We start from the raw sequence: 13,405 nt of genomic DNA, 5'->3' as shown, positions 1-13,405 counted from the left end.
ATTCTAAATTTTATCCACAATCTTTCAAATTTATTAATTTTTATGAGAAAAGGCACTTCAATATTTCATTAATAAAAAAGTAACAATATCTAAAAAAATTGTTTTTTTTTATTGAAAATAAAATATAATTGTCATCATTATGTACATCTAAAAGAAAAAAAAATCGATATTGTCTAAAAAAATTGAAGAGGGGAGATTTTAATTTTTTTTATAATTTATAATAATAAAAATAGTATGATGACTTAATTTTTTTATATAATGAATATATTATGCAACGTTCATATTGAAATAGAATCAAAAAAGGTTTTAATGTGTTGATAAACAGGAGGTTATAAAATCTTTTCCTAAACTCAACTATAAACATTTATATTGGAAAAGGGTAGATAAGATTATAAGGGCATTGAATTTAAGATTTTCCAACTAATAGTTAGTTAATCTAGAAGTTGTGAAATTCTCAAGAAATATTTAAAAATTAAGATAATTTTATTTAAATAACAAATTTCACGAATTTTTCATTTACGAATTATAATTTAAAAAAAAAAATATATAAACTAATAATATATTAAAAATGAATTAAAAAATATGTATGTATAAAAGAGAAATGAGATAAAAAAAAATAATAAAATTTTTTTAAAAAAGGGTACAAATCACCCTAGAGAACAGTGAATGCTTAAACAATTGGACCGGTAGATTTCCCTGAAAATCTGCTGGCGAAGGTAAAATCCTTCATTGGGGTCCCCTAAATTTTAAGTGAACATGGCTGGATTGAATGATCTCCATAACTAATCATTTAATAATAATTTATAAGACAGCCAGGGCTTAGAAATGGTTAAAACTTGTTTAGTTGGGTAAGTGATAAAGAAATATAATATAATTATGATTATAATTATCAATATAAAATGTTCATTATTTGATTTGAACTTTTATAGATTAGGTTGAAAAATGCAGAATTGGAATATTCTATGCTAACCCTCTCGAGGCGCTAAAATTTAATAAAGAGAGAAGGATAATAGGGAGGGATTCAAATATTTTAAAATTCTGTTTCAAAATTTTTATATTTTTTTTATTAAAAGCTATAAAATATTATTATCATAATTAAATTCTTTCGCAGAATGGAGCCTTTCATTTAAGATGATTAATTAAAATTTTATAATTCATATTCATTTTTTATAAAAAAAATTTTTTTTGATAAAAATCGATGAAATTAATACATTCCGCTATTGCAAGCTGCTCCTGATTATATGTTCATACACAAAAATTGCATCTTAGTGCATAAAACCCAACATTTATAAAAAGGTAATGTTAATTTTTGACTAAATTAAATCTTCCCTTTAATTTTAATTTTAATTTTAATTTTAATATATTTCAAAATGAAAAAATAAAAATCGGTTTATGCTATAAGAAGTATTACGAGAAAATAAACTGTTCAATGTGAGCAATTTTATTTTACGGGCTCATCCAGATGATTTTACAATATTATAAACTTGTACTCACATTTTTTCCATTTATAAATAATTTTTAGACCCTAAAGGTATTTTTTTATCACTTCTAATATCACTTTTTTTGCAAATTATTTCTTATATTATAAAGCTGTCAGTAACTATATCGATTAATCTTTTCCAACAATGTTATATTTTATTATGTTAATAAAGATTGCTGTAGAATTTTAAAATTTATCTAGAATAAAAGTTATGGGCAAAGGTTGTTGAATACTTATTATTTTTTATTTAATTTTACACTAATATTCTTCCTTTAACTTAGGGAGTAAGAATAAGATATTGCAAACAAATACATTTTTATTCATTACAAGCAGTATTGTAAACGGCCCGATTTGGGTTGATTTTTTAAATTTCCCGATTAAGCTTTTAGCCAAAATAATATTATGTAAGCCTGAAAATTTGCTCGAAAGGTTTAGACTTTCATTTGCCAAGAGGTTCGCATTATATTATTTTGGCCAAAATCTTAATCGAGACGCCTATGAAATATCCAGAATATTCCTATCTCTAAAATGAATGGAGTCTTATATGAAAGGGGTTAAAGGTAATAAAAATTATGTTAATGTGATAATTTGGAAATTACAAAAGTTCCTTGGATGCCAGGGGCATATGACATTTATCTCATATTTTAATTTATACTGTTTTCCTTACAATTCTATTCCTTTTTCTCTAGCCAGCCATAATATATCGCCAAACTTTTCTCTAACGCATGTAAAAAAAAATAGTATCAATTTTTCCTATCTTTTTGAATTATTAGTTGGTTTAAATAATTCCGTGGACGTTTAAATAAATAACATCAATATCTTGTTAGTAAAAGTAACTGCTGTATGCGCATAAATATTGGATAATTTATTCTCATGGGACTTCCCTGTAATATATTTAAGTTTCTTTTGGAATATAAAGGGTCACTCTAACATGGAGGGAATTGACTCATCGAAATCTAATGGGGGGGGGGGAAATGGGGGGGGGGGGTACTATTTTTATTTTGATCATGATAAATAGTCATTATCCATTTTATATAATATCAAGGAGGTTCAACGTCATTGGCTTGGTGTGGGGAATTGAACAAAATGTTGCCCATCCACATACACAGAGCTTAACACTCTCGTATCAAACAAATCACTCATGTCGCTAGCTTTTAATCTTTAGACATAATAAACCCGCTTTGCTCCTTCCTACGTTACATAAATAACTTATTTATAAAGTTGAAATTTTGTTTACTTTTCGTATACTCCATTTTATCACTTATAGAATTCATTCTTAACTTTATTACAGATTAAATATGGCTGAGTCAATCCACAATTTTTTTACCGATTCGATATTAACCAATAATAGTATAAAACCTATTCAATACCGATCCGATATTTATATTGATTTTTTATTTACCATCTCTCTTTGAACCAATGTAAGAAAAAATTAGTATTTTACTATTTAAAAAAAAACCCACAAACTTTCACTAATGATTAAGTGTATTTTGTTTTTTAAAACGACTTGATTTAGCCGATTACATAAAAGACGAAATGAAGGCCAAAATATTACTACATAATTCTATAAATTTCGCCAATAGACGTCTAAACCTTTTTGTCATCTGTGGAAAAAATCTCCAAGCTTAGAATTTACTTTTGGCTAAAATAATAAATTCGCCTATTTTGAAAATGGTGTTTAACAACACTAGCTAAATTTCTCGTTAGATATGTTTAAATCCTTTTCTTGTTGCAAATAATATAACTAAAAATGTCAAATTTTTTAGTATACTAACTTTTAATATTCGATCTTTTTATACATAAAAAATTAGAATTTTTGTTCGTTTTATTAAATTATTATTACCATGAAATTATATATAAATAAAATAAATTATATATTAGCCTCGATCGGATCCCTAGATCTAAACTACGCTGAAATGTATATCCAAAGTTATTCTTTACTTAAAGAGCCTATCATGGCTACAATATATAGATTTCCATTATATTTATACAATTATAGCAATAATTTTTTTACTAGACATGAATATAAATAACCAAACAGAATTCTGGACCTGATAAAATTTTACTTCATTCGGTACGTTCAGGTTCGAAAATTAAAAAGTTGGGGGTCCATGGCGAGTCTAAGCAAGCCGAACCTAGGCTCATATTCTGCGAATTCAGTATAGGTTCTGATAAAGAAATTCAAATATAGTGCTCATATAATGTACTCAATTCGAATTCATCTTGTATTTTTAATGACAATTAATTACATAACAATTAAAACTCATAGTCGTAATCGGAGGTTGGGGGGGGGGGCTAAAAAATCTTCTCTCCTCTTCGGGAATTTGCTGGCTCTTATAAATATCATCTTTAAAACACCCCTCCCCCTTCCACACACAACTTTCTTTCTTTCTATGTTCAAAATAAATGGTAATCAGGAAAAAAAACTCGACTGAAAAAACTGCGGAAAAATATCTAACAGAAAAAAAATACGGAAAAAAAACTGAGGAAAACAAATCTTAAAAAGAAAAAACCTGCGAACTTAGAATTTAAGCTATCAGAACGGTTATTAAGAAGATTTAATTTTCCTTTTTTCTTTAAAATTAAATACTGTTGAAAATTTGTTAGATGTATTTTTTCTATAAATATTATGATGTAAGAAAGATATTTGAAACAATCAATTTATTTCAATTAATTATAAATTAAAATTATGTAAAAAATTGAAATAAACACATTTTAACTTTTATTATAATCACTTCTTTAGGAAAAGTGTTATTATTGTCTATTTGTTTTTTAAACATTTATCTTATCCTATATAAAAATATATCTGTATTAATATATAATACATTTACCATTTAAATAGTGTTAAATAAAGATTATATATTTTTATTTTTGAGTTTTTATTCTTCAAATTTTTTTCCCATAGTTTTTTTCTCCGTCAGGTTTTTCGGCAGTTTTTTCCACTGGCTTTTTTTTCGGGATTCAAAAAAAAAGTGTGCTGGAAAAAAATTAACAAAAACACGAATATTTTGGTTTGAGAATTTAAAAAATTCATAAATTAGATATATTGATTATAAAAAAGGCTTTATAAAATGAAAATGTTGGAAATATAGATTATGCATTAAATTATTCTTTAGAAATAGTGCATGTATATAAACCATCAAGGTATCAGAGATTTTTATCGGCTTAGATTTTTTAATCAGGCTCGGCCATACCCAAATTTTTTTATAGGCCCAGGTCCGGCCCATATTTAATATTTAAAACTAGCTAGGTTCAAGCCCATAATATTTCCCAAATTTTGCCCAGGCCCGACTCAGACTCATATCCAAGAATTTAATTTAGAATATTAAATGAAAATAAACAATATTTCAGTTTATTTAGGTAATCATTTTGTTTGTATACTGAAAATTATTATTAATAGAAGAAAAAAATTGTAATATTATTTTAAGCTAGTAACTGTTTTGAATAAGCTAACTAAATATACATAAAAATGTAGGCTTAATTTTTTTAAAAACCCAGGCCTAACTAAGGCCCGCTAAAAAATATAATATTATGTCCATATCCGGCCCATGGGCGCGAACCAGTCCGTCCAGTAAAGGTCTCTGCAACGTATGTAATAAAAAAGTATATGCAATCTTCTTTACGATTAAGCTAATTTTCAATGATATCTCTTAGTGTCAAATCTAATGAAGATCACTGTCCAATCTTTGCAGGACAGAACCATAATACGCGTACCTAAAAATCCATTCCAGATCATGGTCCTAAATAAAAAGAGCAGTTCAGAACCGATCTTTTAATTTTATAGGTTATTTTTAAATAATTTCTTTTTCTCTTATTTAAATCTTGATTTAATAAAAGTATTTTATGTTAACAATATAAAATCTAATATGGATAATAAAATAAATAATGCATACATTAAATTTAAAATTAAAATACTTTTTTGACAAACTTTTTATTCTCATAATATATTGCAAAATAAATATGAACCAAAAAAGAATCACAAAAACTAAAGTAACTCCTCTAGAAAAGTATCAAACACAAAAATTTCCTTAAAAATAATAAGAATTGAATAGTAAGGCAAACTTAAAAATTATTAAAAGACTGATACAGACTACTGCCTTACCGTCTAAAACCGATAGGACCGGGCTGTTGATTTTTTCTAGTCAAATCCTTGCGTATATATTTAGAACTCATTTCATCTATTTACTAAGGTAGTAAGTTTCCAATTTCCAACTTACAGAAGGATTGGGATGTAGCTATAGTGTCACGCTACGTCGATTTTCTTCTCTCGAGCAACGACCATTAAGCTCATAACCTTCTTTCCTTAGTGATAGATAAAATGACTACGAAAAGTATATCCAAATAAATTACACCAATTACTTTTAACAAACGACAAATTTCGGTATGCATTTGCTACCCGGCTAGTACCATTATAACCGAACCTTATAATTGTCAAAGATGTAGTATACTTGTTGATTCTAAAGTAAGTCACCCACTCTATTGTCTTGTAAACAGGTATAAATCTATACACGAGAAAATAAATAAAATCATCCAAACTCATTTAAAGAATCTGTCCCCTCACATCTCGAACAGCAAGATACGTCCTTATCTTATTAATAACACGGCCTGATGGGTATACGTTGACCCCTCGGAATATGGTGAAACATATGTATTGGGATTTTACATGTATTGAAACTCTTGCATCTGCTCAAAAATATTCACATCTAGCCTACAACAATATCTTCATACCCATTGTGGTATCAACAAACTTGGAAAGAGGCTAAATCCCTAATAAGAGGGTCCTAAAACAACAATCTCAAGGGTTCTTTTGATCAAATAAAAAATCAGTTTCTTACGTTATACAATTTTAAATTATTTAAAGATTCATGGCGGTCACCAGAGAGGAATGACTATTTTTAAAATATTTTTTTTAATATGCTATATAATATTATTTTATACATGGCTCCAGTGTTGTTAAAAGCTGCTTTTAAGAGTAGCATGATATTGCTACCGCTATTTTACAAAAAAGTAGCGCGCTATTAGCTACTTTAAATTTTTTTTATAAATATATAAATAGACGAGTGGTTAAGTTTAAGCATGTTTAACATCCAGATAATGATTTATGAAATATTATCATTAAATTGATGATAAATGAGATGTTAATATTATTTATCGTAATTTTTAATTTATAATATAATTCTTGAATAATATCTTATGGCGCTAGTTGAAACATACCATGTTTAGTCTGGGCTAGAAAATCAGCCCTCAAATAAACTCATTTAGTTCAAAAACTATAATAGATACAGTTTTGATTCAAATTTTATCTAAAAGATTGAGGATTGGGGTACACAATTAATATTAAATTTGTTTGATATATAACTTTTAAATATTTCTCGTTGAAGCTACCAGTTTTGTTTGATGATAAAACCTTCCTGCACATCTTACAATGAAATTTATAATATGTGATAATTTTTTTATCAAAATTAAATTATTTTGTGAATTCAGGAAAAGTAAAATATCATATTATCATCATTTTCCAGGGAAATTATTTTGTCGATATGATCTGTAACAAAATTATCTTCAATATCAATATCCATCATCCACATTTTAAATTATTTTAACTAGATATAATGCAGATTTTTAAATATAAATTTCAAAATAAAATTTAATAAAAGATTATTAGAATTAACTATAAATATATTTTAATAATTTTTATGTATTTATTCTATAAAATTGAAAGTAGTTTCTAAATTAGTATTTATTTTTTTAAAGTAGCGCGCTAAAGCTACACTACATAGTTCACATCACATGTTATTTTTAACAACTTTATATAATATCGATTATCATACTAATAATACACAAATTTATGCAGTAAAAAATAAATATAATAATTATATAGCATTAGGAAAATGTCTTAAATTTATAAGGACTGTTTGATAAATCAAAACTTTAATTTAGCTGACCATTTAAAAAAAAACTAACTAACAGGGAGATAAAAAGATCTATTTTCTTATATTCATCTGATCATGCATTAATATTTAAGATGGGCTTGTCTTAATGCGAGATGAGACATGCCAATATCAAATTCATAATGTTTCTAGTTCGATTACCCAATAAACGCATAATTTATGAAATTCCTCATCAACATTTACCCTAATTTCTTTAAGCTTTGATCAACAATTTTCATGATGTCTTTTTTTAAGAGAGATTCCATAAAATACTAATTAATTGTTGTATATTCTTCTTTTTTTTATAATTGTATTTTATTTTATTATTGTATATTTTATTTTATTTTATATTATATTATTATATTATTATTTATATTATAATTATAAAATATAATATATATTAGAAAAAATCATAATAACAAAAAGACAATATTTAACATAAATAATAAAATAATGTAAAATACAAAATAAATAAATGCGAATATAATATTGGTAAATTTTTTTTAATTTTATTATAGCTAAATATACCAGCACATTTATTCAAACCCCCCTCTCCCCACCCCCTCCTAATCTTAAGGAGAGATTGAATTTATAAAACAAACATAATTAGCCTTAAGAATGGCTATTGCGATCCTCTGCCTTAAGTAAAGGCCTTCATGAGGCTCCCCAGAATTTTTTCCGATTAGGCGAACAATCTTTAAAAATTTTTTTTAGCCAAATCACAATATGTTGTTAAAGTGGAGCAAATGATTGGTCGAATATGTAATTAGAAGAATCAGCGCTGTATTTGGTGATCTTAAAATTTTGCGCTCTTGTTTAGAGCGTTCTTGTTAAAATTGAAAGGAGAGTTTGTGTCCAGACAAGAAAAATCCCATATTATAAACTTTCCTTGCGACCATGGAATTCGTATGATTCCATCAGGACGCCTACCATCGGAAAAGAGATCAGAATGCTCCAATGAGGTAAGAAAACCAGCTGAACTACAAGAGATATGATTTGATTGCACTCGAGTGTCGGGCTTGCCAACTGGGATTATGATTGCAATGTAAAGGAAGCAGCGCCATATTGTCATCATCAGTATGACATTTGCTGCAATGAAAAAGGAATGTTGTGCCTGGTACCTAGAACACTGAACTCGTAATTGTCCAATTCAAGTTTGAGATTGCTAGATGGAATAACATCTTAATATCCCCCTACCCTTGATAAGTTCAATGAATGTGGATCTAACTAAAGATGTAAAACTGGAAATAAGTTAATCAACGGAGTTTTTTACAAGTGGTAGATCCCAATCCTTCTGTTTTACAGAGATCGGAAATAGGGTTGTATGTGGCAGATTTTGCCCACTCCGTCCTAGCTGTATTCAAAAAAGGATTGTGAACTAACAGATGTTGTTCAATTAATCTTGCCTGAAGGTGGCTGGCAATGAACGCATATATTGAAATTGACAGTGGGAATCTTATACCAAGACCGCTATGTTTGGAAGAAAGATTGGCTTGATGCCAAGCTATGTTTATAAACATGATGTTTACATAGTCACTAAGCTCTTATTCTAGTTTCGAATCTTACTAGAAGCACCATCTCAAATAATGGGCTCGATCGTAGGGAGTAAAAGATTCTAGGGATGTTGAAAATATTCTTAATTAAAAAAAAGGCCTGGTGAGTCGAGAGACAGGTAAGAATGCGTTTTAATTCTAATTTTAAAAGGTATTAAATTTTTTCGAGTCCAATGAAGGGTTATCTTATGAGGAAATGTTTTTGCTATGCTTCTCTAACTCCATGCTAATTTTAAAATTTTAAATAAAATTTCAATTATTTGACTGATGGAAGGGGGGGGGGTATTTTTCTCCCTATACCCCCCCCCCCCCACCAATACACAGCTGGAAGCATATAAAAAATGGTAAAAAAAAGAATTCAAATCAAATTTCAAAAATATGATTTAATCTAATAATTGAAATATCTTTTTAAAGTCGATTGATGGTCCAATATTCTTTTATTTATATTTTTTACAAAAAAACTGTGGAAATGGGTTCGGGTTTAGAATCTTAATCAGTAGCGTTACTAGGTGGGGGGCACATAGGGGCTTGAATCCCCTTAAAGATTTGAAGAGCCCCACTGAAAATTTTGAATTTTCTCTATTATACTTAAAAAGAAAATGTTAGCAAAAAAAGGTCAATTGAAAATTTTACCTAAAAAAAGTAATAAAAAAAATGAGCCCCCTGAGATTTTAGAATCGGGAAATTCTTTTTAACGATTCAAAATATCTTATAAACCTGTTCTTTTTTAAAGTTTATAAAAAATATCTGCATAAAGGGAGAGTTCCATAAGTTTAATAATGAGATAATTTTTATCATTTTAAGGAAGTCTTTCGAACAATTTTATAGTTTATTTTAATGAGGATCAAAAAGTGTTAAATAATTAACCTATTTTTTTTTTATCAAATCAAATATTTTTTTTACCTGTAAAAGAATTTCCTTAGGATTGCATGATTGATTTATTTATATTAATATTATTTCGATTCATTTAATATATTTTATAAGGATTTTTGATTTTTGCCTAAAAATATTTAAAATGAGGGTTGGAGAATTATATAAATTCAATATTTTCATAAATTTTACTATAATTTATATAGCCAAAAATAATTTATTTTAATAATTTTTGTTATTTAATAAAAAATATATTATTTTTGATTTTTTTCATATATGATTTAACATTTGCCCCCTTGAGGGTTGACAAAAATATAGTAGCTTGCTTGATAAATTATATCTTTGTCTTTTTTTAATGAATAAGTATAATTTCTCAAATATAAAATTTCAATTTTTGTAGGCATAAAGAAATATAGATTACCAAAATATTCATTATTATGAAATATATCTATTTATGTTCACTTATCTATTCATATAAATGGTTAATTTTTTTTAGCTATTTATAATTTGCTATATTTTGTAGGTATAAAAATAAATTAAGTATTGATGTGCCAAATCTATTAAGATACGGTTAATAGGGGGAAAGTTTTAAAATATAAAATAATTTTTTGAAAGAAATATAATGTATACAAATTCTTATTCAGAAATGTAATTATGTCAGAAATTAACATATTGATTAAATGAAGATCGAGAAAAAATAGTTTTTCATCCCTAGTTCGAGCAGCGAGAAAGAAACTTTAAGGAAAATTATGGAATGGAAAGAAACATGAATGAGTATTCCGAAATTTTCCAGGACGTTTCGTAAAATAAAGATTAAACTTAATGTAATATAATTTATTACTTAATTTAATATTTATAATGGCTCTAAATATTCATTTTTTTCTGTTTCCCTTTTTTAATTCTAGCATAACATAATAACAATCCTATATAAAAATTTTATATAAATGGATAGCCTTTTTGACCATGTTGCCAGGACCTGGCAACCCTGTCCAGCCTACATTTTGATATTTCATTATATGTACAGCCTACATTTTGATATCTCATATTTATAATTAAATATGAAATAATAGTTTTTGAATCGTTTTAAAATTTACCAATTTAGTTTTGATCGGTATACACAGCCCATTCTAAATATATTTGGCTATGACAATTTAATTGTAGATAAGAGAAACTTTTAAAAACTATTTTAATTCATTCCTTTGCAATTATATAACCTAGAGGTATCAGGCCGGTTGGGGTTCCCTGACTAGACAATAAAATTGTATGATTTTCAAAATTTTCATCTATGACCACAATCTTAAAACTTGCGTGATAGTTTTCTGGATAAAATATTGAGTTAGCCATTTTTAAAAATTGGCTCAAATCGAGAAGTTTAACAAAAAGTAACAATTAATTTGCTATCCTCTTAAAAGGTTATTTAATCCTTATTTGGTAATTTCCTGATATCTTTGTGATTCATTGTAGCAGTTCTATTATCCAAAACACCTATATCATATTTTACAAAATTTATTGATTATTTTTTTTAATGAATTTTATTCTATTCAATATTTCAGTTTTATAATAATTATGATAATTTATTATTTTTTAAATGAAAAATATAGCATTTTATTATATATACGATTATAATTATCTATAATCATTGATACATAATTCTGTTTGTATTTGATTTGCATAATTTCTTCCGTTTTCGCTTCAATTCTGACAAATTATGTGAATTTTTAATCGTCTAAAAATATATCATATGTATACGCTATACATCTTTTAAAATAAGTTTTGAATTGATTTTTTAAACATGAATATTTAATTTTATTATTTGCGCTTAGAATTCGAGGGGTAAAAGTGTGCTCAGGATCCTTCTAAGTTGGATTTTAGCATGTCTAAATGATCGGCAATAATCAAGAGAAAAAATTTAAAATAGAAATTATCAAAATATGCCGTGTTTTAAGTTATAATTTTACTTTTTCATATTTATTTGGGGATGGGAGTTGAGCAATGTATTTACATTTTGAGACCTGATCTAAGTGTGTAATATTTTATTTTTAAGCTCGGGCTCGATTTTCACAAATTATTTTAGAAGCTCTGGTTCAGGGCCCAAATTATTTTAGAAGCTCTGGTTCAGGTATAGGGGCCGAGCTTGCAGGGCTCTGGTTAATTCAAATCATATTTTAGGGATCTTACATCAATAGTTATCTTTCTTCATTGTGCGATAGTTTACTAATTTCTTATACCATTATCCTGATAAAATATTTTAAGGATTGATTTATGTTCTATTGATTCGTTAATAATTAACTTATGCAATTATAAAATTCTTAACCCAATCAGCATGTTTAAGAAAAAACTCAAAATAAGCCAAATTAGCTGTTCAAGCGACTTAAAGTTTCCACAGATCGCAAAATATTTAACATTCTTTAAAAAGAGAATTTTTAAAATGCGTATTCAAAAATGATTTTTTTTACAATGTTATATGGTTAAATTTTAAATAGAATATTATTGCATGGACTGGAGTCATAATAAAAAAATGATAAAGGAATTACGTGATATAAATTTAAATTTTTTTGGAGTGTTTGATTTTATGCGGAAAAAATTCCAATGAAAATCAATTTAGTTATCATTTCAATATTAAAAAAAATGCTATCCTAAGCTAAATGATAATTTTATATTAAATGGAGATTAAAAAGATAGGCGTCTAAAACCTCATTATAATGAACTACAAATAATTAGTATAGTGAATTTTGTTAGTTAAGCAAATTTTAAGATCCCGGTACCATCTACATGGCTAAAAACCCCGATAGAGTGAATAAAAAATGGTCCCCGACGAATTTACATATAGTAAGGTTTTACTGCATATAGTTAACATTATCTAGTTTTATTTCATAATATCTGGGGAAATTAAAGCATGGAGACCACAAATTTTTTTTAAAATGGGGATATATATATAATAATAACGGTAAAGATTTTTACATATAATTAGGATGGTTGATTTTACATACCAATATTTTAATTAAATATTAACAATTTACATAGATTTCAGGTTTGATCTTAAGATTGGCCACAGACACTTTTCTGTTAAGACATTCGCAGGAAATAATTTCAAAACATGATTAAGACAAAAATAACCGCTGGGAATTCTAGGATAATTATATGAATAAGATTAATGTTGTAATTTGAGTCGGTTCAAATTCGCCTGAGCTAATTCGCGATCACCCGAGCTAAATTTCTGATATCTCGAGAGTCCAAGTCATTATGAGGACTTGTCAGTAGCGTCACTAAGTAGGAGGCACAGGGACTCGAGCTTACTAAATAATTTAAAATGCCCCTTGAAAATTTTGAATTTTTTTATATACCACTAAAAAAATGTAAGTTAGCTAAAAAAAAAGGCAAATAAAAAAGGGTAATTTTTGGATAATGTTAGCTAAGAAAAATAGGGTAATTTTGAAATTTTTTTTGAGCCCCCTGAGATTGTAAAGGCTAGTGACGCCCCTGGGGCTTGTTAGATTTTTAGCCCAAATTATTTAAGTATTTTCAATAAAATGTTAATTAAATATATCCCATTATTTTATTAAACATTTAATTTG

The 13,405-nt window shown here is 26.9% G+C and overlaps 1 protein-coding gene across 1 annotated transcript in view; it reads right to left on the bottom strand.

Annotated features, from left to right (window-relative positions):
* LOC135923394 (high-affinity choline transporter 1-like) overlaps positions 1 to 9,995 on the bottom strand; it is a 37,904-nt gene extending 27,909 nt beyond the window's left edge. Inside the window, exon 1 of the mRNA XM_065458112.1 lies at positions 9,864 to 9,995. The gene's annotated coding sequence lies outside the window, so the exon portion shown is untranslated. The remainder of the gene's footprint in view (positions 1 to 9,863) is intronic.
* Between the last annotated feature and the right edge of the window lie 3,410 nt (positions 9,996 to 13,405).

The sequence above is a fragment of the Gordionus sp. m RMFG-2023 genome, chromosome 2, assembly GCF_954871325.1.
Source record: "Gordionus sp. m RMFG-2023 chromosome 2, tfGorSpeb1-WG-v2, whole genome shotgun sequence".
Classification (NCBI taxonomy): Eukaryota; Metazoa; Nematomorpha; class Gordioida; order Chordodea; family Parachordodidae; genus Gordionus; species Gordionus sp. m RMFG-2023.
This window is presented reverse-complemented; position numbering and strand designations above follow the sequence as displayed.